The following is a 27544-nucleotide window of genomic DNA, read 5'->3' as shown; positions in this document are numbered from 1 at the left end:
CTAGCGCGTTAAGGCGTGCGCTTCGTAATCTGAGGGTCGCGGGTTCGCGCCCGAGTCGCGCCAAACATGCTCGCCCTCCCAACCGTGGGGGCGTTATAATGTTACGGTCACTCCCACTATTGGTTGGTAAAAGAGCAGCCCAAGAGTTGGCGGTGGGTGGTGATGACTAGCTGACTTCCCTCTAGTCTTACACTGCTAAATTAGGGACGGCTAGCACAAATAGCCCTCGAGTAGCTTTGTGCGAAATTCCAAAAAACAAACAAGCTACCAGAAAATTAACAGCTCCCTATTGAGGGTTAAACCCTCAGTTGATCTAAGTCGCAAATTATTTTAAGGGAATCCTTCCAATACCAGTTTAGGGTAACATTTGACTTGCTACATCAGTAAGACCTTATTTCTTGATGATGTGTACCGTGATATGTTATTCCCGAATTATTTTACAATATTAATGAGACAGCGAAATCCGTTATTTAATCACCGACGTAACGATGGTCTTTATTCTTTGCCATCTGGCAAGCTTTAAATATATGTTTAGGAAACTTATTGCAGAACCGATTTCACTGTTTTTAAATATGATATATTAATTCACACAAATACTAATTATATTATAAATAATTTATACAATTTAATTATTTTCCCAAAAAGGGGCGAAGATTGCCTAGACGGATCACCTGTTTTAACAACTGGCACAACTATACCGTAATGTGTTGTCTGTCAGTCAGTCAGTAGACACTAAAATGAAATCACATAAGGGACGTTTGTGTCAATAAAACGTGCGCGTGACATAAACCCCGAAAAAACTTTGTAGGCTACAACACACAAGACAAATGAACTTCTAAAGAAATAAATAAAAAGTATTTGTTAATTTTAATTTTAGTTTTATTTACTTTTGAAACAGAACACTTTGGAGGAAATACATCTAGTCTCAGAATTCACGTACCCAGTACTATTTACGATACTATTTAATGAATGTTGACAATCGTTTCAATTAGTAAGTGTCACAAAAGTTCATTTTAGTGCATCATTTTGAGGCATATGTGTAATGAAGAACCTTTAACGTTGAATATTATGAACCAATGTAGACTGAAATACCTGAACACTTAGCACTTCTTTAACCGATCTAAAACTTCCTACCACTCCACTTTATATAATTTGTTTCATTACACTGCGTAACAGCCTTCGTAAGCAATCAAATGAATTATTTCTCATAGTCTTTCTTTAAAATGTTTGAAAAGAAACGCCTTAATGCACGATAACCATCTCAGTTATATTAATATAATTAAATATAATTTCCACGTGTGGTATTGCTTAACGTCAAGTGTATGATATTCCATTACTACTGTTGTCCAATTAGTAACGTATAATATGGTTATACCAGTGGGAGGAAACCGCTGAAAAGTAAAATAACAACAACAGCAAACATACAAACAAATTCACCATTCAGTGTTTCAGTAGGAGATACATTAAGAACGAAGTAATTTCACAGCACACCCCAGTCTCCATAAATGTTGGTTCATGTACATTAACTGTCAATCAGCACGTAAATTTATAGCATCAACAGCACACACACACAGAAACTCACCGTTAGATTTATACCACCCTAGGAGGCGTAATAAAATAATTACTGTCGTTTTTTTCAAACTACTGACACCAGTGTAGAGACACTATGTATGGTGTGGAACAACTTAGATTAATGGTAGTTAGTTTAAAAATAAAGTCTACACACACGTATATATCAGCATTCACCCTCAGAATTAAAAAAAATGTCGTCAGAAGTTTGATAACAAAACTTAATACTGACGCAACTCAGTGAGTTTCTGTTTTAGTATAATTTTATTTATTCACTGTTTTCTTTTGTGAATTAAATTTCAGCTTATTCAAATAATAAATGAAACAATTTTGAAGTTGATATTAAGTCGTCAGGCGTTCCTCACAAAGGTTTCAAAAAATGTAAAGGGAAATAATGTGTAAAGAACTAAACAGAATAAGACACCCGAGTTATTGTCACCATCCTGTTTTTCAACTTGTCACACACACACAAAAGGAACAGAATGTTGTAATACAGGTATAATGTTATCCTTGGTCCCTACACATTAAAAACAAAGCCTCGCCATAAAAAATAAGTTTTACCAAGTTGTATTTAGTATCGTTAGAATCTAAATTTTGTGCTCGGTAAAATATCCAAAATCCGGTTGAGAAAATTAGTTGTACATGCAAATTAGTAGAAACACTTTTGTTTTTAGATCCACCAGAATACAAACCTAATTTCTGGCCTGATAACTCTGAAATCATGAATCGTGTCGAAATTGTAAAAATTAAAATGTAATTTATTTGGGAAAATGCCGTCCTCGCTTTTAGTAACTTATGAAAAAGAAATAATATTGGCAAAACTGTTGAATAAATGTGTGTGCATGTTTTCTTTTAACAAAGTCACATCGGCTATCTGCTGTGTCCACCGAGGGTAATCGAACCCCTAATTTTAGTGTTGTAAATCCGTAGACTTACCGCTGTTTTAGTGGTAGATAAGTAGTATTTATGGTCTTGGCTTTTTATATTCTGGTGGTTAGGTTGAAATAACTAGTTTTGAGCAAGCGCGAAGCCCTTTTACGTTTTACCCCACGTTCCAATAGCTTCAAAAACTGGTTCACTTCATCTTTCTTTTTGGTAGCAAGCAAAACGGTCACGATTCATTTCAAAGCATAACATAATTAGACGAATTTTCTTGTGACGAACCTGATAGTAGAAACACAGAGCGCGCAGAAACCAGACTCAAAAGATACATGTTGTTCTTTGCGTAATTGCAAAACGAATTGCACACACCCTGTTCATTTTGAAGCTCGATACATCTGTATATTATTCAATCGAAATATGATAATACTTTAAAGAGAGTGATTTGTTGGCTACAGATAGGATAAACATTTAACAGATAAGACAAACTGAGTTATATAAAATTAAGTAATGTGTTGTTAATCTAAATTTATGTAGTATAGGCCACACACACCGTCACCAAACGTGCTCGCCCTTTCAGCCGTGGGGTCGTTATAATGTTACGGTCAATCCTACTATTCGTTAATAAAAGAGTAACCCAAGGGTTGGTGGTGGGTGGTGATGACTAGCTGTCTTCCATCTAGGCTTACAGTGCTAAATTAGAGACGACTAGCGCAGATAGCCCTCGTGTAGCTTTGCGCGAAATTCAAAACAAACCAAAGTATAGACCACATAGCGACAGATGACACAAAAGTCAAATAGGCAAAATTTACTCAATTTACTATGTTAATGACGTCACTAAAAAGTTCTAGACAACTGGTAATTGACAAAAATCTACGTTTTCAGCATGAAATCATTATAGTGCAAGACTTCATCAAGATTAAATGTTACCTTTGTACAGGGTGTTCATAAAGTCACTGTGCACTTATATATTTATTAACAGACATGTTTTAATATAGAATACAGGAGGTAAATATGAAAGACAATTATTAACAATGTTGAAAGTGACCCCTGTTGGCATCAATACAGGCTTGGATCCTTCTTATTCTGTTTCTAAACACCACTATCAGTTGCTGGCTTGAAATAGACTGAATGAATACTGTTATCGCTGATTTCAAAACTGCACAGGGACTTTCCGAACACCCTGTATTTTTCCTTCTTCTTTGCTGGAATAATATTCCAACTCTTGAAGACCTCGTATGGAATAGACTTAATTGTCTAATTTGCGTGCACTATATTTTTATACAACGCGTTTTTGTTTGTTTTAACACTTTAAATATATTACAGATTCAAACTTTGGGGTCCAGCCTGATCAGATTGTTAGGGCGTTCGACATGTAATCTAAGGATTGCGGGCTCGAATCCCCGTGACGTCAAACATGCTTGCCCTTTTAACCGTGAGGGCGTTACAAGTAACGGTCAATCCTACTATTTGTTGGTAAAAGAGTAGCCCAAGAGTTGGCGGTGGGTGGTGCTGACTAGCTGCCTTCCCTCTAGTCTTACACGGCTAAATTAGGGACGGCTAGCACAAATAGCTCTTGTGTAGCTTTGCGGGAAATTCAAAAACAAACAAACAGATAAAACTTCCAGCATTCACACTGCTATAACCACAAGGTTAGCATTAGTTCACAGGTGTAACCCTTTAATAACTATGATACTGCGCAATTAAAATAATAATGCGGAAATTGTATCTTACGAGAGTTTTCGAAATAATTATTTGTAAATGACTGGTTATCAAAACTTTACGGGTGCACTATGTTTGTTTCTCGCTAACAATTGGTTCATACAAACAAACTTTAAGTAACATAAAATTACAGAGGAGATGACAAACAACAAGAAAAAACAAAAATGTTATAACATCCTGTGAAGTTACAAAGTTCTTCAACAAAAAACAATACCTATAATGTTATAACATCCTGTGAAGTTACAAAGTTCTTCAACAAAAACAATACCTATAATGTTATAACATCCTGTGAAGTTATAAAGTTCTTCAACAAAAACAATACCTATAATGTTATAACATCATGTGAAGTTACAAAGTTCTTCAACAAAAACAATGCCTATAATGTTATAACATCCTGTGAAATTACAAAATTCTTCAACAAAAACAATGCCTATAATCTTATAGCATCCTGTGAAGTTACAAAGTTCTTCAACAGAAACAATACCTATAATGTTATAACATCCTGTGAAGTTACAAAGTTCTTCAACAAAAAAATCTAAAATCGTTTATAAAGTAGTTTTAAAGATTTATACTTTTTATAAAGCATTTCTATAAGAAGAATTAATTGTTTAAATACTACATTTTTATGTAGTAACTTGCACCCCAGTGGCTCAGCGGTATGTTTACGTACAAGGCTAAAATCCGAGTTTCGATACCGGTGGTGGGTAGAGCACAGATAGCTCATTGTGTAGTTTTGTGCTTTATTCAAAACAACAATCTAGTCACTTTTTTCTTAACCTGAAGATTACTTAAGAAGGTCGAAACGTTGTTCTTTCCTTATCAATAAAAGTGTTAATACCCACACCAGCCTCAGAACGAGATACATTTTTATTTCAAGTGGTTTTCTAGGCGTCAAGAGTGTCACTTAGGGATTTAAAAAAAAAAAAATAGAACAGTGTATTATCACAGTATTCCGGCTATACTCTATCTATTATATTATTATACACTCTTCTAATTACTGAAAATTTCAAAAGTAATTCATAAAGAATACAGTTTTGAACAAAGTAATAGGCTTAATATTAATTAATGCCTTATGATAAGTATATTTGTAATTTCGCTTCGCCGACTTGTAAAAGTCGTTCGCACCATAACAATTACTGTAATTTCAACCTAGTTTTAGACTATAAAAATTATTTTAAATTGTTTCTTGAGTCAACATTTTCACAATTAATTATTTCTGAAAACAAAATCTGTTTGCAACAGATTTCTATTGGTGGATTTAAATTTAACGCTGTTAAATTTCGTCCTGTAAATGAACGTTTTAATGCTGTATTAATGAACAACTACATGTGAACCTTTTGTAATTGGTAAACAAAACAGCAGATCACTTCATCTCTGTGTCATCCGTAACAATGATGATAATTTTAATTGTTTTAAAAACTGGCAGTTTGAACAGCAGATGAGCTATGGGCTACAGTGTCTCCACCTATACTATGCATTACATGTTGAATATCGTAATGTCCAATGACTGACGACTGGCAAGCCTTGAATAGCATCAAATAAGTGCTATGAAATAAACCAGCATCAAAGCCCTTATCATGATATAGCTTTGCTAATAATTTAAATGACATGCTAATACTAGCCTAAATAATTAGGGCATACAATATTATATCTCATGTTTGGTTTACGATTAATCTTATCATGGCAGTTTACCAGTTCGATTCGTGAACTTTATTAGCTATTTTAAACCAGATTTTATTTGAAATTCATTCTGATGAAGAATGTGAACACTGATCTAATCCGTCCTGAATAATAAAACCAATTAGTATTTTCTCCAAACGTTTCTTTAACTGATTGCATGGTGCAGATTTCCGGATTGACGCTAAATCATTATGTTAAATAATACCCACAAGTATAATATAATAATAATTATTATTATAAAATTTTAAAAGGCAAAGGCAATGCTAACACATAGAGATATAGATAAATATAACACAATTATGATAACTCAAGTTTAATTTAATGCAACACCTAATATAAAGCCGGAAACAGGTTATAAGTATTATCCACGCAGGAAATCCCAAACTTCATTGTGAAACACGCAATGTTTGAAAGAGTAATAGAAAAAAAATATATCGAAGTAAGTAGTCGTCCCATATGTATTCAAACTGTTTTTTATTTACGTTTATATCACGATTTGCACAATAGAAAAAACAGTAGAGTTTTGACTTTGTCTAGAAGTGTTAAAATAAAAGTACAATCTGGGTTAAACTAAGACAATACCTCAGTGGAAAAACAGACGTGTTTTTTTTTTTGGTGTTTTAGTAACGGTATAGCAGCTCCTAAAACATCCCGTGCAGTTATAAGGTTTATTCATAAAAAAATATAACCACCTTTACAAGCAAATTTCAAACTATTATTTTTATGTTTTTAATCATTAGAAGGAACTGAATAGTACCGGACACATTGAGAGGTGATATAGAATGACTCTGAGTTTTGTTGTTTTTTTCAAGTGCAAACAATTAGCTCATAAGTTCATTATCTCCTGACCTCTTTGCGATTTATAGCAGTTCTGAGCTCATGAGGTCAAATCCTTTTGATTAATGTAGCTAATCACGCCCAAGGTCTCACAGATCAATTTACCCTAATCCTACCTAAAATAAGTTCAGTTTGAGGGTAGGTTTTTAGAGGTCCTGACAAGTGATAACATAAAATCAGATATACGTACGTGCGCCCCTTGTAGGTATTGCTGGCGTACAAAAATATCTAATATGTAAATCTAAGTTTGTGTTCGTTTGTTCGCACCTTTAAAGGTGGCCATAAAGATACAGAATTAGCGTACCCAGATTTCATGTCTGTGACGTCATATTCTTAGTGCCAATGAAAACTTTGTAATATATATTTTTTGCAAAGAAGGTGGAGAGGTTGGACCTCAAGGTTCTGTGACCCCATGTAATTGCATATTTAATTTCAGAAAAACTACGAAATCAGCACAACTTGACACAGTGGTACAGACTAACATGAGGAGGATCAGGAGGGGGATTTGGATCTCCATCTAATTTATATTAATATACGTCAATATGTGTGTGGGTTTCTGTTCCTCATATGTTTCTATATTTCTTGATGAATCAACAATAAACTTGATATGTTATTTAGAATGACATGAGTAATATCTTAAGGGGAGAAGGAAAAAGGTTTCATAGATTAATTTACTTTTATCCAATAGAATGTCAATTGCTGCGGCTATTGAGAATTCCCTTTTATTGTTGTTGTTGTTGTTTTAAAGAAAATTTCATACGCTAAAGATTCAACCTGAGTAAATTAATTCGCGTATCGACCCTAGCAAGTGAAAGATGCATTCACTTTTAGGAGTTTCATTTGTTACAAGTAATTAGAAACATGCGTCATTGAATTTATTATTACGGATTCGCTTTCAGTTTATCGTTTGTAGACACATGCTTATATATATTTACATTTAGAGACACCTTACGTAACAAAGTCAATTACAAGTTAAAATAACCTATGTTCTTACTAGGCATGAATGTAATGAGATACACAGATGTTACTTTACCTTTGATGTAAAAACAACACTCACATCCAAGCCATGCACACACACGCACACCAATAACCAGAACAACTGATTCATTGTTTTCGAATTAATTGAATATTGTCAGTGAGAAGCCATCGCATGTTCAATCATTTTTTATAACTGAAAAGAAAAACACATAACTTTTGACATTAGTTCACGCTAACTGTTATTAACGTTTTAATAGTAGGGTTTGTTTGTTTTTTCTTAATTTCGCGCAAAGCTACACGAGGGCTATCTGTGCTAACCGTCCCTAATTTAGCAGTGTAAGGCTAGAGGGAAGTCAGCTAGTCATCACTACCTACCGCCAACTCTTGGGCTACTCTTTTACCAACGAATAGTAGAATTGACAGTCACATTATAACGTCCCCACGGCTGAAAGGGCGAGCATGTTTGGTGCAACCGGGATTTGAACCTGGCCAGGTGGGTTAAGGCGTTCGACTCATAATCTGAGGGTTGCTGGTTAGAATCCCCATCGCATTAAACATGCTCGCCCTTTCAGCCGAGGGAGCGTTATAATGTGGCGGTAAATCCTATTATTCGTTGGTAAAAGAGTAGCGCAAGAGTTAGCGGTAGATGGTAGTAGAGATAGTACAACTGCTGATTTATCTTTAGTCCTTGTCATTTCAGAATTTTTGTAGGAAACCTTGGATTAGGTAAGGCTGATTAAAGTCAGTTAAATTCTACGATTTTTCTTCACATTCCTTCTAATGAAACCAATAGAGATTTAAAATCAGAAGCATGTAAGATCTACAAGTTAATCTATATACATGTATATTGATACCTAGAACACTTTCGTTCAATACAAAAATTCGCCAAGTAGGATAGACATAATGACAAAAGAAAGTCTATTCATGAAGTGGGCACGGCACGAAAAGCCCATTATGCTTTTTTTTTTTCCCCACAATGGACTATCTGTCATCTGCCTACCGCAAGTAGTTAAATGAAATTTTTGGCGTTATAAGCACCCAGACTTACTTAATAACCTACAGAAAGCATTTATTATACAACGTTAAGAATAAACAAAGAAACAGTATCATATACATAAAAAGGTTAACATTTATCTATGCTCAAGTAGTCGTTAACTATTTGCTACTATACAATAAATACTAGCTATTTAATCATGCAATGAAAAAAACTCCCCTATTTTACATTTCTCGTATTTTAGCAGAACGAGCTAAGTTATTTGACTTATATTAACTCTTGCTTTCAGCAGTATTATATTATAATGTGTGTTTTCTTATAGCAAAGCCACATCGGGCTATCTGTTGAGCCCACCGAAGGGAATCGAACCCCTGATTTTAGCTTTGTAAAACCGTAGACTTACCGCTGTAGCAGCTGGCGTTGTATTATAATGTATTTGAGTGTGTTCAATTTGAGTGCTATAATACCCAATTCTTACAAAAAATGTACGTTTTTACAGGCAGTTCCTATTGTTCAGATTGGTATAAATTATAATTAGTCCATATTTATCATGCTTTGACGAATTAAAATAAAAAGTATTTGTTTCTGGCACTGTACGTGTACTGTTTAGTCTAATTGATACATTAGAACACTTCTAAATGTCCGCTATATCAGACAGGTATCTTTGAGTGCATTCTTCAGAAATAACAAAGCCTATATCTTTAGGTTTTGAAATTGTACGCTATTCGAGTTAGGTATTAAATGTCACAACAGTTAACACCGTTTTAAAGGTTTTGCTAACAATCATCTGCTGAAAACATCTCTTTACCAAAAATACTTTTGTGTTGAAAGATTTCCAGCGACCCATAACTTAGTGGTACAACTATTTTTAAATAATATTTGAACATCCTAAGCTGGATAATAACATATGGTGGATAAAAGTGAGTCGAATCGTTTCACCTGCATGGTTCTGACAAGTTATCGTAAAAGGGGTCGTTAAAAAATATCAATAAGCTACCTTAATGTTTCATCCAATATGTTATTAGAATCGGGTTTATATCTCCTCAAATCCAGGTTTATTATATTTCGATAAAAGTAGAGACGTCTTTACATGTATATATATATATTTGCACATAAATTCTGTGCTGACAGTTTAATATCAAAGTTACATATTATAAAGAGAAACGATTGTTAAGTTATATTATCGCTCTTGAAATAAATAAAGAAACGACACAAGACATAAGGTATTTTCGAATGTTTTTAACCATTAAAAACTTTATCTTATCCAATGAAAATGGAGTTTCATACAACTAGACCATGATAATCTGAAGGGCATTAATATTTAAATTCTGTAAGCATATTATCCTTGGTCATGCATGACTTGCTTAGTACAAAGAACACAAATTTGGATTTCCTATAAAATGGATGCCAAGCTCTTTCACGCTTACGAACTTGAGAACAACTTTTTATCTCTCCGTGATGGTGTCTCAAGTGCAACTTAATAGTCATGAGTATAACTTGTCAAGTTATGATTCCAACATTATTTGGCTCGAAAGAAGTGTCAAATACCTTAGTAACTATTGGGTTTTCTTGATCTAAATATGTAAAATACAGGATAAAATTTTAAAGTGGCTCAGTGTTATTTAATTGTAATTAAATTCATACTATGAAACTTTTATTCTCAGTAATGGATATTTATATCGTGAGCATAAATTACACATGACTTTAACGAGCAGTCACAAGTAAAAAGACCGTTAACTTTTAGACCAATCGTGTTCCAGATTTTGTAAACCTTTGAAATATCCCGGATGTCAGATCATTGTGATCTCACCGAAGACCCCTATCACATATAAGAGAACGTGCAATTTGTTACACATTTAGCAATGGAAAACCATCTTAAATAAATAATAGGTTTTAGGAACGTTAGGGTACATATCATATGAAATAAATAAGCAAAGAATAAAAAAATATTTTTCTGACAGAGAAGAGACCAACGGTAGAAGATTCTATGATTTAGATTGATTCCACAAAGTTGAACAGTGTTTAGATTAGCGATCCAATAAGCTTCTTTTATCCCTCTATCAGCTTTAGTTTCGAATCCAGTTTCATTGCGAATATAAATAACATCTTTAATGGAATGATGGGGTTGGTTAAAGTGTTGAGTGTATATTCTGCGTACTGGTGATTATAGTTTTCACACTGTTTCAGGTGAATTGTGTTTTATGTTACACAAGTGATTTCTTTGAATATTTTAAAGTTCCTGTGGTTGTGCTTGTTAGAAAATGAGTCAGTAATTTTTATGAACAAAGCAATAAAGCTCATTGTCAAATCTTCAAGTCCATGAAAACCACTAACAAACAAAAAACTGTCAAACAATTATTAAAGAATGTGCTGACAACCTTCTATCAACACTGAAAGAAATCTCCTCGCTTCTCAACACTTTAATCAATCTGGTCATTCCATTGATGGTGTCCATTTTATCAGTATTGAAACAGGATTAAAAACTAAAGCTGATAGAGAGATAAAACGACCCCCGCTAGTACAGCAGTATGTTTCCGGATTTACAACGCTAAAATCAGGGGTTCGATTCCCCTCGGTGGGCTGAGCAGATAGCCTTTGTGGCTTTGCTAAAAGAAAAACACACAAACACACAGAGAGATAAAAGAAGCTTACTGGATCGCTAATCTAAAGATTGTCTAACCTTGTGGAATCAATCTAGATTCTAGAATCAGTGACCTCCGTTCACTGGTTTCGTCTCTGTCAGAAAACTAGTTTTTACTTATTTCTTTCGTGTGGTGTGAACCCTAATTTGCTTAACACTTAGTGTTTATTTAGGATAGTTTTCCATTCTTGTTGTATAAATTGCTTAGTTTAACGTCTCTTTTTCAATCAATCTCCATACACCATCTTCACTTTACTTGAGTAGTAAAGTATAGTTTATATATTTAGCCAATTCCAAAACAGAATATCTCTAACACTTTCTTCAAGGAAACGCTCTCGTCGCCGGCTACATTGTACTGGAAATGAAACACTTATATAACAGTACATGGAAAAATATAATAAACATTTCCTGAAAAACAGGATGATCTTCATGACGTCACATCACTCAACTCATTTTTATACAGCACTCATTTGATTAAATCACTATCCCCAGTTTGACCCTAATGAAGAAAGGTCCACCTTTTAAAAGTGCTCAGATTATAAGATTTTTATCAGTCTGTATGAAGACTTCTTGAACGCACTTGTTTTTCTGACATCATAAATATTCGGTGATGTTACCGACGAATGAAAATATGCCGTCTCATAATATATAAAATATTGAGAACTATTTATATTGAACACATTTGGCTTCAACTTTGTATTATGCCCATCGATAAATAGAAGAAAAAAAAATCTCCACTCCTGCAACAGACCAACCTTAATAACTACTGAAGTTGTTGATGTTTTGAACTAAACACAAAGCTACACAATGGGCTATCTGTGCTCTGCCCACCACGGGTATCGAAACCCGGTTTTTAGCATTGTAAGTCCAAAGACACACCGCTGAGCCACTGGTGCTTGTTCGTTAGTTGCAACTGTTTGTTGTCGTGAAAGCTGCACATTAATCTACCCTTTTCGCAGTAATCGAACAATGATGTACTGCTTCATAAGCTTGAAGCTTGTTGGCGATCCGCGGGGAAGGAAATGGACAGTATGCAAACAAAGAATATTTTTGTTATTTTTAGTTTACTCCAATGGGCTACATTCGCAGAGGTCGGACATTGAGTTAAATGGAAAGCGAAAAAAATAGTTTATGTCAAAATACTCATAAATGGTAGATGTTAAAAACTGAACGTACGCAAGCATGTATTGATTTATATTTGATGCTCTCACACAAGGTTCTATTCCAGCTAACATACATAACTATACTTGTGATAATCTGAGGGATCTATAATCCACGTTGATATTATTTTGGCATTTCTTTTCAACCGAGAGAGTACAAAAAAACTGTATGAGAGAATGATTAGTTAAGACGGTCCCCTTTGGTGAAACAGACATTTCTTTGTTTTGTCTGCTACGGCTTGCTGCCATTTAAGTAAATTATATATTGTCACATGACTTGGTGCAAAAAAAAAACTGAATAAATAATGCAAATTATCAAAGCGCGATTTCTTTTTTCTTTGGGTAACTTTGATCTAAGATAAGGATTTTATTTTTGTAGGTATAAATTAGATATTTAAGCTAATTTCATTTTGTAGATTTCAAACAATGAAGTATAGAACGTCTAATATTCCGTAAAGTAAACACAGTTCAATTTCGCAGTTTTTTTTTATATAATGATTTATGCTCCGTGGTTTAGACTAAGTAAGATAGGAGAGAAGTCGTCTTACTGCACATTAGTACCAATATATATTTGTTTGTTTTTCTTAGGACGCACAAAGCTACACAGTGGACTATCTGTGCTATGTCCAGCACGAGTATCGAAATCCGTTTTTTAGCTTTATAAGTCTTCAGAATCGCCACTGAGCAACAAGGGACAGTATCTATGTAAATGTTTATACCCGTTTAGTATTCGCGTTTCTTGTTCAGTTTTTTTGTTAATGCACTGAGCTCAAAGTCCCTCCGAACTCCATGGAAAGCATATAAATGAAGGTAATTTTACCTTATCGTAGAGAATTGTTTTATCTGTCCTTGTAAGATAAAACGATTCCTCTTATAAGTCTATATTCATTTTTTTTATTTTAATTAGAAATGATATTTGTAATGATAAAGGACTCGTTTTATAATAGACTCGTCTCAGCTGGTGAAATTCGTTTTCAAAGTTAAGGTGGCTTTCTTAACCTAACTTCTCCAATGTTACATTAACCGAGAGTTTAAGAGAACACTAGGTTAGTTAATCAAGGGTGTGTCGTGAAAGTTGATATCAATGACAGATATGCTATGTGAGCTAGTAATATATATATATATATATAAAGGATATTTGTTTATTTCAATGGATATATTAACAAATATCATAAGATAAAAACAGTGTGTTAATTAGTTAATCTGCGCAGATATAGTTATGTTAATGGAACTACATATAATATATTGTAAGCATAATATATAAAGAAAATGTAAAAGGAATTTTGTGTAGGACATTAGTTAAAGTTATCTTTTTATGGCAGCCGTTTAAAAAAGTAAAAGCTTGTACAGTGTGACATCGCACGTAAACTATGGTCATTGTAGCCATAGTATGAGATATTTCTTGGAATACATCAAACAGTGCATTTGTCAAGGAGAAGAGGGAACTGTGCATTTAATGCGATTCACGTGAAATCCTCATATCACGAGATGTCAAAGTGCATAAAATATGTTATCACAAGTAGTAATACCATTACGATATCCCTGTGAAAGAGAGAGAGAGATACACTTTCAAAAGTAGTGTAGGTGGTTTTTAACGTCTGTAACTTAACCTCTTCTTCCTATAGATTAGCATTAATCATATTAAGGTCAAGACTCACGTCTGTATTGTCGCACCATGGCGACGACTAACTGATAAGTCAAGGGAAATGGATTGGTAGTGAGTTTATGTACCTAAATTTCGCTGTAGCCGAGAGTGTCTGATGAAATATGAACCCAGTTTTACGAACACTCTAGATAGTGATGTATTAAAGAAAGTTCCCCCCCTCTTCATTTTGGTTTTTCTGATAATATGGCCACCAGCCACTGCTGTATTTTTCAATGGAGTACGTGGCTGATTAAGTAGTCCCTCTAGCGTCACTACCTTGTATTCAACGGTTTATCGCTTCATTTTTTTTCTTAATGCCTATCAAGCACTCGTACTTATGAGATTACTTTGTGAATTTATCTTTGAAGTGAACTAAAAATAAAAAAAATCCAGAGCCTGTTTAATGCCACGTGCTGATAAAAGTATTTTTATGATATACCACTGAGCGAACTAATAAATTTCTTTTCGTGGCCATCTGTTTCTCCCAGTGTTCCATTACCTCCACTAATCTTCCTGGCCTCTCATGAGATTTTCCTCGACTCTTAATTATACTGAGGCGAAATTTATTTATTTATTTATTTTTTTCAAGAGAGTCATTTACATACGTGTATGCACAACGCCAGGAATATCGTGTAGTCCAATATGATCACACAAGAAATTGACAGCGAAACTGCTATGGTAAGGGCTCGGCATGGCCAAGCGTATTAGGGCGTGCAACTCGTAATCTGAGGATAACGGGTTCGAATCCCCGTCGCGCCAAACATATTCGCCCTTTCAGCCGTGGGGGCGTTATAATGTGACGGTCAATCCCACTATTCGTTGGTAAAAGAGTAGCCCAAGAGTTGGTGGTGGGTGGTGATGACTAGTTGCCTTTCCTCTAGTCTTACACTGCTAAATTAGGGACAGGTAGCACAGATAGCCCTCGAGTAGCTCTGTGCGAAATTCAAAAACAAACAAAATAAACAAACTGCTGTGGTAAAAAGAAAATGGTAAATATTTTTTTAAATGTAGTGTTTCGTATTTAATATGAGCTTTCGATAGTTAAAAGTTATCACGAGGATGACAGAAGGGAAATTTTATGAAGTGTATTGTTCATAGAAACAAGGCGTACTTTCCACCTTTTTAAAAACGGACAACACAAAATGGTTGTATGTATTTTTTGTTGTGGAAGCCACAATAGGTCCACATACTTGCATACTAAATGACCGGATATGTTTCTGTTTTATTAACGTGAGGGCATGTAAATGCAGTTCTCAAATCAGCCACGTAATAACAGCAATCTGCTCGGATGAAAACATCAACTTAAAAGACACGTTTCTTCAAATCGATGAGGACGAGTAGGGCCGCAATTGTTCAGTTTGTCTCATGAGGGTCACGATGGTCCAGAATATGAATAAGGGTATAGAAAGAGACATCCATAAGTCGAAAGAAACGATTGGCTGAGAACAACGAAAGTAAACTGAGTCAATTTACGTCGTATTATCTGTAATATTCTATATGTATTTTTCTTTGTCGCTAAAAACCAGATTTCAATATCCATGGTGGGCAGAGTACAGATAGCCCATTGTGTAGCTTTGTGCTTAACTTCAAACAAACAAAATATTTTTCTTATCAGTTGAAACTTTTATTGTCTGATAATTTGAAAATCGTTCGTTGTTAGTAAACGCAATCCGAATAGGAATCGTTTGTCTTATTGTGGTTTCTTGCATAACACAAGGGCCTGGCATGGCCAGGTGGTTAAGACACTCGATTCATAATCTAAGGGTCATGAGTTCGAATCCCTGACGTACCAAACATGCTTGCCCTTTCAGCTGTGCGGGCGTTATAATGTGACAGTCAATCCCACTATTCGTTGGTAAAAAGTAGCTCAAAAGTTGGCGGTGGGTAGTGATGACTACCTGCCTTCCCTTTATCCTTACACTGATAACTTAGGGACGGCTAGCACAGATAGCCCTCAAGTAGCTCTGCACGAAATTCAAAACAAACAAACGTATACATAAAACAAAAGAAACTGTCAAGTTCTACAATAAATATAATTTTTAGAAAAAATTACTAACAAAAAGTCCCTGAAATTCAAATACAAGAATAAAAGTCAAAGAACTCTGAGAGCTGAGCGCTGTATTGACACACGCGACATGAAATACTGAAAACTTTACTCAGAGTAAAGAAAAAAGTTTAATCAAAGCATTCGCATTTTAATTTAAAAAGTGTGTTATTGTAAGAAATTCCTAGTTATTGTACTTCTGATTTCGCGAACCTTTACTTATCTTTGATTTGGTTCTTACGTTGAATTTTGTAGCGATGTGTGTAGGGGAATTCTTTAGAATACGCCATGCTGTTATTTGTGGAGGTTTAATTTCTAAAACATTAAAACCATATTTTTAATACAATGGAAAAATAAACACTGTGAACGAAATTTAATGTATTTCAATAGATAAGTTCACATGTGAAAATACAACGGTTTAACTATTACTGTACTCATGTCTTTTGCTGGTATATTTTAAGCATTAAACTTGTTACCTCATAGATCACAAATTGTGTTATAACTGTCCCCGTAGACATTTTGTGCTCAGAACATAATATCTTCAAGAACTATTTTGAAAAAGTAGCACCCTAATTTACTGTAATTTTCTTATTGGTCACTTTGAGTGTCTTCTACCTATTTTCTTATTGGTCACTTTGAGTGTCTTCTACCTATTTATGTTAGTTAATAGCGTTTAGGTTTATCGATGTCTGGTAATAATAGCAACCTCATATTAATTGTTATCCAGTGACTTCGGCAGTGCTGCACAGTGGCGTGTCTGTGGACTTATTATGCTAGAAACCGGGGTTCGATACCCGTGTAGCTTTATTCTTAATTCGAAACAATCAGCAATCTTAATTTTAAAAAAAAGAATTGTGGTTTTCAATATCGGCAAATGTATATGACAATTTACATGTTCTATAAATCATGCTTTTTGGTTTGTATGAATTCTGATAAATATGACTTTTAATACCATTTTAGGCATTAACAGTTTCAAGACATGAACAACACCTTGTATGTTTGTTTGTTGTTGTGTTTTTTTTTAGAATTTTACGCAAAGCTACACTTCTTAGTGACGTCGTTAACATAGTAAATTGAGTAAATTTTACCTAGTTGACGTATATCGTTCAGTAAATGGGAAAATGTTCTTCTGTGCACTGTTTTCTCTGTTTTTGTCATTTGTCGCGAGCTTGTCTATACTTTCATTTGTTTTGAATTTCGCGCAAAACTGCACGAGAGCTATCTGCGCTAACCGTCCCCAATTTAGCACTGTAAAACTGGAAGTAAGGAAACTAGTCACCACACCCACAGTAGAATTGACCGTTACACTATAACGCCCCCATGGCTCGGAAGGCGAGCATGTTTGGTGTGACGGGGATTCGAACCCGCGACCCTCGCATTACGAGTCGAACGCCTTAACCACCTGGCCACGCCGGGCCACCTTGTATGCACGAGGCCTTTTATGGATCGAATATTTTTTTATTTAATATTAATTGGTTTTTGTCTATTCGTTTTTTACGAAATGAAAAACAAAAATCTTAGATACTTGTAGTAAACCTTTGTACTTCCAGCATTGCTATATTAGTACGTGTTCTATTAGAAATCAAGAGAAAAAATAATTAATCACCAGTCTGTTTGTAATTGGTAGTTACTTTTAACATTAAAACAAAATGAAGTTCGACGATTATATATTAATTAAACCATTAAAGTGAATCTCTTTATGCAAATTAATTTTTTTTTAGTAAACGATAGCAACGTTTGACAGTTAGTATATTAGCCTCTCAGTTGGTGGCGCTTTGATAACATCATCTACATCTTATCAAAGATCTGCAGCTGTCTACTGGAGGGGTGGTCAAGTAATTTACCAAGTTGTTTGCTCAGTACTTTGTACACAGTGCATAATAAACAATGGAATATTTTTTTGACTATTTCCTTATTGTCTTAATGTGGCTTTCCCCATTATTTTTTCTCATTATTTTTTATATCTTGTCCATTTTATAAAATCTTATTTCCCAGGAAGTTTATTCAGTTCATTTTATCATGAGAAACTAATCGAAACGTTAAGTGCATCAGAGCATTTTAAATGCGTAAATTTTTAGGTTCCTTTTTTGTTTCCTTTGTGTTATGTACGTGTTTGTTTGTTGTGAATTTCGCGCAAAGCTACTCGAGGATTACCTGTGCTAGCCGTCCCTAATTTAGCAGTGTAAGACTAGAGGGAAGGCAGCTAGTCATCACCACCCACCGCCAACTCTTGGGCGACTTTTTTACTAACGAATAGTGGGATTGACCGTCACATTATAACACCCCCAGGGCTGAAAGAACGAGTATGTTTAGTGCGACAGGGATTTGAACCCGTGACCCTCATATTACGAGTCAAACGTCTTAACCCACCTGGCCATGCCGGGCCCATGAAAAACTACACAGAAAAATAGAAATAAATAACATTACTTTTTTATGGTAGTTGAAACTATCCAGGAGTCTTCTAGCCAGTTAGTGATGTTAAAACTACTTTGTGGTTGTTGTCTAAAAGTTGTGGTGCAAATTATATCAAGACGAACTTGAGAGAACTGCAGGAATTTTATACCAATCATTTTTGACTCGAATATTTTAGCTTTACATATCTAGGGGCTATTAAATAATAACTAGAAATCTAAGAGACAAACAACGAACAAACGTGACTGAAATAATTGTCGCCTGTTATTTTGTGCCTGGGAAGTCGATGGAGAAAAACATTAAATTGGTAGCTAATAAATGAAGGTCTCGAGAAACATGTTTAGGACAAAGTTACGGCGTATATATTGTGTAACCTTCCAATTAGAAAGCTACATGTTGTAGTACACAGTGTAACTAGAGTTAAAAACATATAATTATATAAAACAATTCGCTGAACATAGAGTAAACAGTGACGTAGATTGGATAAACAGAAACAATGTTTTATTTGAATCCTTAAAGAAACTTCTACCAACAGTAATTACAAAATGGAATACACATAATTTAATACGATATTGTGGGAGCTCATTAGTTTGGTAGTGATTTTCCAAAGTTTACCTGCCAAGGTTGTTTTTCTTCCGACACTTTTGATACACTGTAGCCGAGTTGTTAGCGTGTCTGTTTTGTGAATCTGAGGGTTTAAAGTTCGAGTCTTTGAGCTTCAAGAAAAAAAAGTCCGGTCGTAATGGTCTGGTATCCTGGCTGACAAGGTTTGTTTGTGTTTTGAATTTTGTGCAAAGCTACTCGAGGGCACCGCCAACTTTTGGACTACTCTTTTACCAACGAATAATGGAATTGACCATCACATTATATCGCCCCAACGGCAGAAAGGGAGAGCATGTTTGGTGCGATGGGGATTTGAACTCGCGGCCCTCAGATTACAAGTCGAACGCCTTAACACACCTGGCCATGTCGGGCATCTGACAAGGATAGTCCAATAATTTGTCGGTCGGTTCTGTTAATTAGCTGCCTTCTCTGTAAGTTTTCATAACAAAAAGTAGCACTAACTTTACATAGTTAAGATACAGGTTGTGATTCTTTCACAGCAGACAAGGATAGTAACTTTACAAGTTAATTTGTCACGGGGACAGTCAAAAGTAGTTCATGTTAAGATACGGGTTGTGATTAGACAGTATAAGATACAGGGGTAACAAAAAGTAGCACTAACTTTACATAGTTAAGATACGGGTTGTGATTTCAGTATAACTAACAAAAGTAGCACTAACTTTACATAGTTAAGATACGGGTTGTGATTCCTCACGGGGGACAGTATAAGATACGGGGGATACAGCAGACACTACAACATGGATTTGCTCTAAAGCAAAAAAAAAAAAAAATATAGAGAAAATTATACGAAAATTCTTAAACAAACGAAAATTAAAAACTCTACAGAAAATATTTTTGTTACTGTGAGCAATGTTTTGTTTATAAAGAGAGAAACCAAGTTTGAGTTTGAAAAAAAATCATTCTATTCTGAAATCTGAACCGACTGACACACTGACAGAGTCTCAACTTTTGACTGTTTGTTGATAATATGGAATAATCACACACTAAGTGAAATGTCAAGTAATGAGAGCATTTATTGTTTTATATCACGATGTAAAGTGAAATAATTATGTTTTCTGACTTTTAAACACACAGTATCACTGGTTAAAGTATTGTGAACATTTGACAATATAAAGCTTGAACGGTTTACATTGTGTCTCAGTCATAATGTAAATAAATAGATAGAGACAATATATTATAATAGACTTTACTTGTACGTGAAATAAACTTGACCACCTCAGAAGTGACCTTTTTTCTTTAGTCCCGTGTTGAACAAAGACTTTTATCTCGTTTCTTGAAATTATTTTCCTCTGTCTACTTCTCGTTTGTTTGTTTGTTTGTTTGTTTTGGAATTTCGCACAAAGCTACTCGAGGGCTATCTGTGCTAGCCGTCCCTAATTTAGCAGTGTAAGACTAGAGGGAAGGCAGCTAGTCATCACCACCCACCGCCAACTCTTGGGCTACTCTTTAATTAACGAATAGTGGGATTAACCGTCACATTATAACGCCCACACGGCTGGGAGGGCGAGCATGTTTAGCGCGACGCGGGCGCGAACCCGCGACCCTCGGAACACGAGTCTCACGCCTTACGCGCTTGGCCATGCCGGGCCTCTACTTCTCGTACGTGACGAACTTTGTATTTCTTGACAACCAAAAATTAGTTAGATTCGTGTCATTGAAGTGTGGGGTATGTGATATTCCACTCTGGTATTTAGACAGTTTCGATTAAAATTTAATACAAAATGGATGAATAAACAGTAAGTCATTCATTTATCACATTTGGTTGTAACTAAATGAATTAATATTGGATAATATGTATTGTTGACTCGTGAACGCGAAACAGCATGTGTCCTGCGGAACATTGTGTGAAAGAAAAACTGTGAGTGCTTTAGATATTTATTCAATATTTGAACAAGATGTGCACGTGTGAAAGAAGTTTGGAGTTATGTTTGCCATTGACCAATTGTCTGGTCGCGCAGAAAAACATTTTTTACTCACACACGTTTTACTGACGTCATGACAGTACAATTTTCAAAGTTAAACGTATCTCATGTGAGGTCATTTTTAGTGTCTACTGACTGACTGACAGACAGAACACTACTTTATTGTGGTACGAGTGATTAAAATAAATAATCCCTCTCGGAGAAAATATTGTTTCTGTTCTGACTGACAGACAGAACACTACTTTATTGTGGTACGAGTGATTAAAATAAATAATCCCTCTCGGAGAAAATATTTGAACTCTCCATTTCTCATTACCTCAAGTTTGATTGTTTGTAGCTGAGCATAAAGCTAAACAATGGGCCGTCTTCTACACTTGTTCACCACGGTTATCTTAACCTGCTTTTTAGCGTTATAACTCCACAGACATAGCTCTACAGAAGGTAGTGGGGTGCCACTACCTTCTTATTCTGTACACTTTTTTTTTTATATAAATACACATTTATTTCTTCATTTTTTTCTATAAACATAATGTTTTAACTTGTATTTGGTCAACGTGTTGTTGTTTTAGAATAAGAACAATGTGTGTTTGTCCTTATATTATACTCGTTTATTATTCTGCAGATCACGGTGAAGATGGATTAGGTACAAACTGAAACATTTCTGTAAATGAATGTTATTCACTGCAGGCGTCGTGTTTTTTTTAAATCTTATACTACCTATAAATCATATCACTTTGTTTCTTTTTCGCTGAGGTGACACTACCTCTTCTGAGTTTTATTTCTTAAGATTCTTACAGGGGCGGGGGTTGCCTCCTTTTCATGAGAATTTGCCATCTTGAAATTCTGTTTCTAGTAACGCTTATAATTACACTCCCAGAGGTCAGGCTTATCTCACTTAGCCTAACCCGAGTACTCGATCGCAAACGTGAAGAGTATTAAGTTGTTTCATATTATGAAAAACATGTAACTCCACCCACACAACTCACTCTTAGTGTTACTCTGAATATCATTGATATACCGACGTTATTTGTCCACACCTTCATAGAGAGCAATAAAGTTTCTTCCTCCTCGAAATATGTCTGCCATTTACTTTTAACGTGAACTTGGTCACGTAAGTGCAGATTGTTTTAAAAGGAAGTCACGTTTGTTTGTTTTTTACAGCACACGAGTAATTTTTTGTTTTGTCTCGTGCGAATGCACTGAACTTTTTAGCTTTGCACTGAAAAAACAAAATTTAAACCTGAACTTATTCTGTAGTTTCAGACAATGGTATTTTATAACGCTTAGACTACAAATGTTTACGTACGAGACTTATGCTTATTTTACTCTAATACAATATAAAGCAAAATACGATTAAGCGACCACACCGCCTCTGTTACAAATGTGTGTTTTTAATCCGTTGTTACATAGTCATTGAAATTCTAACCGAGAAGCTACTTGACACCAGGAGGCTGAAATGAGTAAATTACGCAACATGTAACATTCATAAGTTTGTATGGATCAGGAACCCGACATGGCCTGGTGGTTAAGGCACTCGATTCGTAATCTGAGAGTCGTGGATTCGAATCCCTCTCATACTAAATATGCTCGCCCTTTCAGTCGTGGGTACGTTTTAATGTGACGGTCAATCTCGCTATTCGTTGGTAAAAGTGTATGCGAAAAGCTGGCGGTGGATGGTAATGACCAGTTGCATTCCTTCTAGTCTCACACTTTCAAACTGGGGACTGCTAGAGCATATATGACTTGTGTAACTTTGCGCGAAATTCAAAGCAACCAAACACATTGTAATATAGTTAAAATAATAATGCATATCATAAAGAAAACTTTCCCAAGTTTTTTATAATTTCGCGCAAAGATGTCTCGATCATGTTTAAATCTATAATTCAGCCAGATATATTTGTTTTAATCAATGAGACCCGTGACTTCTTTACTGAAGTTATTTAGGCCTCGCAAGCTTCTTACGTGGGAGCTAAAGATACGTTTTTTTTTAATTCTTCTTTGAGTGTCAATTCCAACACTGCCCTTCTATTCCTTTCCCTAAATGACTCAATATATAGAGCTCGATACCTGCGCTGAGCACAGTGCAGACACTTACCATGTAGCTTTACGTTGAACATAAGCAAACAATTTATCGACTTTTTTTATTCTCATGCGTTTCACACTGTATAACTTGTTTTGCATTTGGGAATCCTTCTTTGGTGCATTTATCAAGTAGACTCAGATGTAGAGATGGTGTTTTAAATATCTCCTCAACAGGTCATCAGAACTTTACTATACTATATATTGTTTTATTTTATAACAATATTTATATAAATACTGAGTTAGAAGTTCTGTAAATGCTCTCCAGTGACTCAGCGGTATGTCTGCGGACTTACAACGCTAAAAACCGGATTTCGATACCCGTGGTGGGCAGAGCACAGATATCCCATTGTGTAGCTTTGTGCTTAATCCAAAAACAACAACAGTCCTGGTAATATTTGTACATATCAAAGAAACAAGTGTGAATGTCTGTACATATCATAGAAACAAGTGTGAATGTCTGTACATATCATAGAAACAAGTGTGAATGTCTGAAATTATTATAGAAACAAGTGTGAATATCTGTACATATCATAGAAAGAAGTGTGAATATCTGTACATATCATAGAAAGAAGTGTGAATGTCTGTACATATCATAGAAAGAAGTGTGAATATTTATATATATCATAGAAACAAGTGTGAATATCTGTACATATCATAGAAACAAGTGTGAATATCTGTACATATCATAGAAACAAGTGTGAATGTCTGTACATATCATAGAAACAAGTGTGAATGTCTGTACATATCATAGAAACAAGTGTGAATATCTGTACATATCATAGAAACAAGTGTGAATGTCTGTACATATCATAGAAACAAGTGTGAATGTCTGTACATATCATAGAAACAAGTGTGAATATCTGTACATATCATAGAAACAAGTGTGAATGTCTGTACATATCATAGAAACAAGTGTGAATATCTGTACATATCATAGAAACAAGTGTGAATGTCTGTACATATCATAGAAACAAGTGTGAATATCATAGAAACAAGTGTGAATGTCTGTACATATCATAGAAACAAGTGTGAATATCTGTACATATCATAGAAACAAGTGTGAATGTCTGTACATATCATAGAAACAAGTGTGAATATCTGTACATATCATAGAAACAAGTGTGAATATCTGTACATATCATAGAAGTGTGAATATCTGTACATATCATAGAAACAAGTGTGAATGTCTGTACATATCATAGAAACAAGTGTGAATGTCTGTACATATCATAGAAACAAGTGTGAATATCTGTACATATCATAGAAACAAGTGTGAATGTCTGTACATATCATAGAAACAAGTGTGAATATCTGTACATATCATAGAAACAAGTGTGAATGTCTGTACATATCATAGAAACAAGTGTGAATGTCTGTACATATCATAGAAACAAGTGTGAATGTCTGTACATATCATAGAAACAAGTGTGAATGTCTGTACATATCATAGAAACAAGTGTGAATGTCTGTACATATCATAGAAACAAGTGTGAATGTCTGTACATATCATAGAAACAAGTGTGAATATCTGTACATATCATAGAAACAAGTGTGAATATCTGTACATATCATAGAAACAAGTGTGAATTTCTTGTTCTTCTTTTTTCTACTTTGTTTTTTTATTTCATGATAACTTAAATTATAAACATGTGGATAAAGTGCTGATGGTTATCGGTTCAAACTGTTCTACGTATAAATAAAAGACAGCTGAAATTAGAGAAGTAGTTAATACGTTGTCTGATGTTTCATATTAGACAGAGTGCTAATCGTGTAAGAAGTCTACAGATGAAATAGAACAAGAAACTCGATACAACTGAATTTTCACCTTTATGACTTGATTTATTTACACTTTCTGCCGTTATACAAGAATGCTTGTGTTCTTCAGTATGGTATCAGATGTTTGTTAAACACAGAGCTATTCAGTGGAACATTTGTGCATTGCCCACTGCGGGTATCGAAAAAGATATTTAGCGCTATTAGCCCTCTGGATTACAGCTGAGCTATCAAGGGACATATAACGAGAAAGTATTACGAGTCTGATATACATTATTAGCAACTGATTCTAAAGTATTGTACACAGAGAACCACTAGGACAGCTCGTGGATATTAGTTATTTCTTCCTGTTGTGTTTTAAGATGGACATAGACTGGGGGAAAGCGTCAGATAAAACAGTTTGATGAAGGAGGAATATTCCTAAGAAATGTTTGATGCATTGCTGTATAATTATTAGATGTTTTTGTTTACAAAATAATTTCTGATTTATACTTCTGATTCATCTGGTTTTACTTAGATAGTAATTAGATCTTTTGCCGAAATCGTTAAAGAACTGTTTAACAAAAATGAACACAAATGCACGATAGTTAAGATTAGTGTGTTATGTTCACAATGGTCCATCAAGTTGTATTTGTAATGGTTACAGTTTCATGTGGTAAAACCTTCTTCTCTTGTTACTGTTATAATTCAGACTTTCTACCATCGAAGTTTCACAAAGCCAAATCTAAAATTCAGTAAACGGCTGTCTGTCAGTTATGTCATTGTTTTCATATAATTTTATCTGGCTCTTTTGTGTTCTCAGAAACCTCAAAGCTAAATATCTTTCAAGGAAAAACAAACATTTTTTTAAATCCTTTAAATGTTTGTTTTATTCAAAACAATTTTATAATTTATATCTATTTGTGATAATCTTTAAGCTTTCCTCTCAACATACAACAAAAAGTTTATGAAAAAAATTCATTCTCCTGAACATGGTTAAAAACAAATTTAACATGTAAAAGACACGAATCGTTATACGCGCATTTTTGATTCTGTTATCGGCGTTTCTTTTGTATCTTCTGAACTGTTTTCTTTGTGAAGCCCTTCAATTAAATGAAAAGCAAGTTTTTTGTTTTTTTTTTGTTACGTGTCCATATAAACCCTGGAGTGAATTGTTACGATAAAGGAAATTCACTGAAGTAAAAGGAAGCTTATACAATGTACATATATGTAGCGAACTTCTATTGGATCGAGAAAAAGGGGAAAACAGGCTGTGTTTATGCGATAAAATTTTGACAATCGAAGTTTTCCATTTACCATTTTGATTATCATGTCGAAGTCTTACCATCCTTACTGTTGTTTACAAAAGCTCTCGTCCTATTGGACGATAACAATAACTATGTTATCAGAGGCGATACAGTGTTTCATAGCTTTGCCTATATCGTGAAAAAGTTTACTTTCCGTGATTTCTTAACGCCAAGAGTATTGGTGACTTGATAACAGCCTCTTATCAAAGCGAGGGAACCTCCTGCACTGGGTCGATAAGGTTTAGATAATGTAAATAAACGTTAGACTTCCTCCAGTTTGGTTCGCTTGTCCCCTGTGAGCGAAGATTGGTGTTGATTATACTAGTAGTAAGCTGGTGTTATAAGGACCTCTTGTAAGTTTGTTGAGTGTATTTTTTTTCATGACTTTCAAACGTCATTCGTTGTTTGGAAACGCTTAGTTTAGTTTGCTTCAATACGACCAGCCTTAACTCGATCAGGATCAGCTAACTTGGTATTTCGGAAACTCTTACAGGATTTTGTAGCTACTCTCGGAAAAGGAATAGAGCAAGCGGTGTCTCTTGGTAATACACCTTCAGTGAATTTTTACTTTGTTATGTATCTCGGATGTCGTATTTTGGTGTTCAGAATAACGATCATAGAGGATAAAAAGTAAGTTTATAATATTAACTATTATTCCTTATACACTATTCAAATATCCATTTATGTGCTTATACACTATGTCTATTCAAATAACCATTTATGTGCTTATACACTATGTCTATTCAAATAACCATTTATGTGCTTATACACTATTCCTATTCAAATATCCATTTATGTGCTTATACACTATTCCTATTCAAATATCCATTTATGTGCTTATACACTATTCCTATTCAAATATCCATTTATGTGCTTATACACTATGTCTATTCAAATATCCATTTATGTGCTTATACACTATGTCTATTCAGATGTCCATTTATGTGCTTATACACTATTCTTATTCAGATGCCCATTTATGTGCTTATACACTATTCCTATTCAAATATCCATTTATGTGCCTATACACTATGTCTATTTAAATAACCATTTATGTGCATATACACTATTCCTATTCAGATGTTCATTTATGTGCTTATACACTATTCTTATTCAGATGCCCATTTATGTGCTTATACACTATGTCTATTCAGATATCCATTTATGTGTTTATACACTATGTCTATTCAGATATCCATTTACGTGTTTATACACTATGTCTATTCAGATATCCATTTATGTGTTTATACACTATGTCTATTCAGATATCCATTTATGTGTTTATATATTCTATTG

General features: G+C 34.5%; 1 protein-coding gene across 3 annotated transcripts in view; it reads left to right on the top strand.

Annotated features, from left to right (window-relative positions):
• Nucleotides 1-27544, top strand: part of LOC143250962 (zinc finger protein ush-like) — a 137942-nt gene that overhangs the window by 76092 nt on the left and 34306 nt on the right. The window contains exon 1 of one of the 3 annotated variants that reach the window (XM_076502200.1): nt 26428-26878. The exons of the other annotated variants lie outside the window; for them this stretch is intronic. The gene's annotated coding sequence lies outside the window, so the exon portion shown is untranslated. Of the gene's footprint in view, nt 1-26427; nt 26879-27544 lie in introns of those variants that run through there. 3 annotated transcript variants of the gene reach the window in all.

This window comes from Tachypleus tridentatus, chromosome 5 (genome assembly GCF_004210375.1).
Source record: "Tachypleus tridentatus isolate NWPU-2018 chromosome 5, ASM421037v1, whole genome shotgun sequence".
NCBI lineage: Eukaryota > Metazoa > Arthropoda > Merostomata > Xiphosura > Limulidae > Tachypleus > Tachypleus tridentatus.
The sequence above is the reverse complement of the archived record's forward strand: the minus strand, read 5'-3'. Positions and strand labels throughout refer to the sequence as shown.